At 41.3% G+C, this 6,000-nt stretch overlaps 1 protein-coding gene across 1 annotated transcript in view; it reads right to left on the bottom strand.

Annotated features, from left to right (window-relative positions):
- Positions 1-5,735, bottom strand: part of LOC308397835 (SH3 and multiple ankyrin repeat domains protein 2-like) — a 320,516-nt gene extending 314,781 nt beyond the window's left edge. Inside the window, exon 1 of the mRNA XM_080884021.1 lies at positions 5,445-5,735. The gene's annotated coding sequence lies outside the window, so the exon portion shown is untranslated. The remainder of the gene's footprint in view (positions 1-5,444) is intronic.
- Between the last annotated feature and the right edge of the window lie 265 nt (positions 5,736-6,000).

Here is a 6,000-nt window from a genome sequence, read left to right on the forward strand (position 1 = left end):
TCCCTTTCTCTGAGGGGAACAAACATTGCTGCTCTAATGCTGGGCTCACACTGTGCGATTTTAGGCCCATTTTGAGCCGATTTTTGACCGATTTTGGCCTTCATCGTGCGTCGTGTAGTATACGTGGGGTAACGAGAAGTGATTAACACCTCACGACCAGCTCCCGATCATCAATCGCTCGTGAGGGTCTCATCACAGCCGCTCACACTGCTCGCGCGCAAACACGTAAATGTTGGTGTAAAAGATGGAGCAGCACGGCTGTGCAGCGTGTGATCTGGACACAAGCGATGGAGGCACAACTTGTAGAACTTTGGAAAGCTCATCCGAGCCTTTTCGATGTGGCCTCACAAAATTATCACGACCACAACAACCGTGAAAATAGTTGGATTTACTCTGCTGCTCAATCACAGCTGCCCGATCATGTTTTTCATTAGCAATTTAGCAAAGTTGATGGTGGTGGTGTGTGTGTCTGTGTGAGTGTAAGACGGAGAGAGAGAGCGCGACAGATTTTCTGTTATAACCTTCGTGTTATGGAGGCACAGTGTGAGCACTCAGGTCGCATCAGAGCATCGGGCGGTATAGTGTGAGACCTGCATCGTGACCTACCAACTTCTAACCCCTGCGAGTCAATCGTGCAGTTTGAGCAGGAGCTGAATAACGTGACTGAAAAAATCGCACAGTGTCTGCCCAGCTTTAGGTGTACTGTCGTCCGAGACTTGCACCGCAGTGTCGGCGTTTGTTTCACTGTTGGCCATGCTTCTTGTTGTGGTCATCTGTTGTCTTCCGGTATTTTCTCCGTAAGCGACCTTTCCTCGACCAATGAGATGAGCGGTAATCTGAATTGTCATACTCGAATTGTCATAAGTGTGCTGTCAGCTCATTGGTCACAAAGCAGGAGAGGGGCTGGGAATTATGCTTTCAAACAAAGCGTTAATTCCATAAACATTTATAGACTACTTTTGATTCTCACTGTATTACGGGACAAAGTGCGTCCCTTATTAGCTCAATACGGGACGTGTACTTTTGTTTCGAAATACGGGACGATTCTGTATTTTAAGGGACGGTTGGCAACCCTAGACCTGAAGGAGATGGAGTTTTGGACCCAGATTACTCAGCAAGGCTCCTGACTACGGTAGCCGTAATGCTCTGACAATTCATCAAGCAGTGCAGCTTCGTAGCTTACCAAAGTCGGGCTAAAACATTTTTGACAGATTTGTGAGCGCCGTGTACCACATAAAATTGGTTCGAGGTCAGTAAGCACAACCAGTGTTGCCAATTTAGCGACTTTGTCGCTATATTTAGCGAGTTTTCAGAGCCCCTTAGCGACCTTTTTTCTAAAAAGCGACTAGCGACAAATCTGGTGACTTTTTCTGGTGTTATTGGAGACTTATTTATGACGACTTTTTGACGTGAAAACGCCTATCGCTCTTACTCTCAACAAGCAGCGGTGCTGCGGTGGGCACCTCACCCGTGCCAAAGCACTCACGGGCGGAGGATAGTCCTCCCCCAGCTGCTATCAGGGCAGGAGACGTTCACCCCTATGCGTCCAAACTGCAAATGAATGGCACATGAGCGAAGCTGCTGCTCCCGCACTGACTGTAACGCAGTCAGTTCTTCTTTTACTGTTATGCTGTTTTGTGGATCACAAGGTTTAAAACTACTTATAAACACACACACACACACAAAGTAACCTCACCAGAGTGCCTATTTCGGGTCACTTTTGCCGGTCCAAGCCCAGATAAAGGAGCAGGGTTGGAATTGTGACATTAAAAAACAATAATTACTAAAAGAAATTTCTAGCGACTTTTAGGACAGCCAATAGCGATTTTCCTTACTGAGGAGTTGGCAACACTGAGCACAACCAAAATTCATACATAAGGCGCACTGACGATTTTTGAGAAAATTAAAGGATTTTAAGTGCGCCTTATAGTGCGGAAAATACAGTGTATGTAACTTTTAATATACAGTTACTCTTGAAACAGACCTTTAAATTTGTAATTTCTAATTGTATGACATAAAATAGAAGACAAGAATAGAGCTGAAGAAAGACTTTTCAGACCACTGACAACATCTAAGAGAACCAACAAGCCTTTTCAGATCAGTGATCTAAGTAGTGGATCTGAGCATGGATCGGTTTCTCTTGTGTCCAGGAAACAAAAACAGGCTGTGGGAGGAAATTGAAAGCTACAGAAATTAATATTCCTTTTCAAAAACCTGTGGCATGATGCCTGAAATACATACTGTAGCACAGAAAGAAGGCAGCAGGTGCAAGCAGTACAACCGTCACACATTAATTAAACATCTCTAGGTAAATGAGGCGGTCCACCCACCTATATGCTTACACCTGACATTTAGGTAAATTAGCCAACAGTAAATGCCAAACCTTGGTTGCTCAGATTGGAAGTCACTTATGAGAGATACAGGGGGACTTAAATGATATGGTTTCATGAAATCCTGGCACAGCTTCCTTTAACAGCACACAAGTAACGTGAATCCTTATTTCTGAAAAAAAAAATGCCTATCTGGCTGAGATTTTTTAAGAATTTTAAAAGAATGAAACTTTGAAATGTTCCCCAGTCCTTAAACTGTTTCTGCAGATATTGTGTAGTACCATTTATTGTTAAAAATTGTCAAACTAAAGCTGGATTAACTTGGAGGATGAAATTCCCACTCAGTGTGCCTAACATGCAAAGAAAAAAATCCCTGGTTTAAGAACAGGAGGGTACACAAATCCCTGGGAGAGCTGTGTCAGGATGGGCATCTGGTGTAAAAAGTCTGCCAAGTCAAACGTGCCACTCTGCACTGTGGTAACTCCTCGTGAATAAAAGAGCAGCCAAAAGCTGCTTTTTTATGGAATGCCCACCCAGAGGGAAAAAAGCTTTCTTCTGCTACCTCACAGTCAGTCGCATCAAGTTTTTTAGTAAAGAGGAAATAAATAATATGCAAAAAAAAGATAAATAATATGCAAAAATATACTTGAAAATTTGACACAGCTGCTAGCAAAGTGTAGATAATGCCACCGAATATAAGTGTATATATAAAAAGTTTTCTGGAGGAGGTTTCTAAGAACTTAAAAAAATGGATAAAAGGAATTCAAGAATGAAATAGGTGATCTCTCCGGTAACATCACTGTTTCTCCTAATGCATTTATGTCAGGACAGGAAGTCTACCCACATTCAAAGAATTGTGATTTGATACTTTTAACAGATTTTTTGGCTTTTTTGTTGCAAACAAAACCAATCACTAAACAAACGTGATTAAATCCTGGCTAATTTAAATGCATATTTAGTGCAAATTAATGACCTTTTTCCAACATATTTTCTGTAATTTCATGAGATCTGATTAAGGAAACTTTATTTTTGCAGGTTATAATTCTTAGAAAGAAAAACAATGTATTGGCAGGTCACACATGATATAAAATGGAGCAATAAGTAAATCTAGTCATAATGGAGAAAACTAAGAGTGATGCCTAAAAATCTTAAAAACTGCCCAACTATTGGACAATTTTAAACATTTTTCTAATGGATTTTTAAAGGGTTTTGTTGAAAATAAATCAATCACACAATCAATCTAACAAAAAAGTACAAATGGCACATCAGAAACCCCTTTCCATTTTAAAATGCCTCCTTCAAAAAGAAAATGAACCCAACAACATTTCAAGCTCAATTTGGCTCTTTGTCAGTTACAGGGAAATGAACACACTCAGCTGTGAGTCAAAAGACTATTTTCCACTGCAGGAACTAGTGGGCTGCTTAAGGGTTGCCCACAACTTTTTGGTTGGACTGTTTTTGAAATAAAAAGCATCAGCTCCGGATACAGCAGCAATCTAAAATGAAATCTAATGTATTTACTATCCTGTCACTAAACCGTGTCCTCATGTGTACTGGTAGCCATGGTAATGACGTACGGATAGTACGGATGTCATTATGTCGTCACCTGAAGCGTCATCAACATCTCATGGTCTCCAGGTGCTACATAACTGCTAATATAGTCACTTTAAAGGTACAATGCCTATACTAATAGAAGCTGGAGCTACTGCACATGACCTACATTCCCTTTAGTGTTGCAGCTACTTTGGCGCAGAAAGAATTTTCATGGCTGAAAAAACTATTAGACAGCCATTCTTATAAAAATTAGCACTATCACACACATGCTCCTGGGAACAAGGGAAAAACTACTATTGGAGAAACTGTCTTAGCAGTGGCACTACACAATAAGACATATTCCAGGAAATATAAACTTAGTGGTTATGAAAACATTTATCAGTGCTTTGCCACACCCCTTACCCCCACCGCCCAAGTGGTAGGACATTTGCCTGCCCATCATGGTCAAAATTAAATAATGCCCAATATAGTTGTCTTGTTTAGTCTAAAATTATTTTTGCCTCGTTCATCATACATGTAAGGATATTCAGTTTACTATCACAAATACCTGGGACAGGAAGAAAATATCAGAATATGTGAGACGAGTGAATCAGTCCATTTTGATCTTATTGTTTCGGATTCATTGATTTTCTAATTGATAAACTAATACACATTTGCTACCTCGTTTTTTGTATTAAGACTTGTGTTTACAAATTACAAGTTGTAGCTTCTGGCTTATGACAAAGTGAAATATCTATGACCTGTGATGCTGCAGGTTTATCACAGCCATTCCCAAAGAAATTCTCCACACCCTCGTGTGAAATATTCTGCAATCCAATCACTACATTAACTGTGCAAAAAACAACAACAAACACCTGCAGCAGGTACAACACAAGTTAAATTGCACTGTAATAGTTCTCTTATTTCTCTAGCCTGCCTCTTCATTGTGACCTGTGATAGCAGGAAAAGCAAGAGGTGGTCAGAAAGGCAATTAAGATGTTCCAGCAATTACTGCAGCCTGGTGTAGCAGTTAGTGATGCTATTTGCTGTAAGTGTGTTTGACAAGTCAGAATGTCTGCTGTGAAAAACGTAGCTTCAGTTTTCATCATGTATAACATTTCATATGGGAGTTTAATAAAGAGTTACTGTTTCAGTGTATTTTTTACATTTTAATTTGTAGTATGTATATGTATGTATGTTGCTATTATTATAATAAAACAGCCAATTATCAGCTGCTGGTTTTTTTTATTCTAATAGCCAAGAGCTATTAGCTATATTATATAATAATATAACAAATGTGCCTGACCTGTTAGCCACTGATAAAGTTGTTGTTAAAGAAAGGTGGCGCTGAAACGTCTTTAAGTAGGTTAGATTAACCAACATCATGCACAGCTCTAAGTCCCGCTGACTTAACACACATAACAGTAACATTCAGCATATGAGGAGATGCTCCACAAACTCTGTTGCAAGACTTTTAAAAAAGTCCATGTGCTGTGTACAGCTCAGTCAGAAGCTACTGCAGGGTTCTGTTTACTGTAAAAAGTGATAAATAAATAAATGTTTAAAAGCCACATTTTTTACCTTGGACGTCTTCGGTGGTGACTCTTCTCAATGATTTATTCCTTTCGCCTTGTTGGCCCCTTCCTCTCTTCTTTCTTCTCTTAGTGAAGCTTCATTTCTCCGACTCTCCGGGCGCACCGAGGACGGTGGAGCGGCTCTGCTCTGGGGAAACTTCCAGCCCAAGTGCGGGTCTGTGGACGGGAGGAGAGAGGGGGCAAGTAGCGATGGGAAGGAGGAGAGAGCGTCGAGAGAGAGAGGAGAGCGAGAGGCGGCGAACGATCTTTAAACCCGATCTTCTGGAGAGAAAGCCGACTGCTGTCGCGCTGAAATTCAATATGAGGCGACAGACACTCGGCGCGGCTCCGTGCGGCACGTCTCCCTGCCTGACAGGGAAACAGGGGAGTGAGAGAGGAGGTGGTGGGAAGGGCGACGGGGGGCCGTGTATTATAGGGACACCAAGAAAGTGCCTTCCTTCAAGACAAGTGGATGTGTGTCTGTGGACGGCAGTCATTTCTGCATCCAGAGCAGGAATCATCCCCACACTGCGTGTACCGTCATTTTAAAAAGGATTCAGATA

Source organism: Rhamphochromis sp. 'chilingali' (assembly GCF_963969265.1).
Source record: "Rhamphochromis sp. 'chilingali' genome assembly, chromosome: 6".
Classification (NCBI taxonomy): Eukaryota; Metazoa; Chordata; class Actinopteri; order Cichliformes; family Cichlidae; genus Rhamphochromis; species Rhamphochromis sp. 'chilingali'.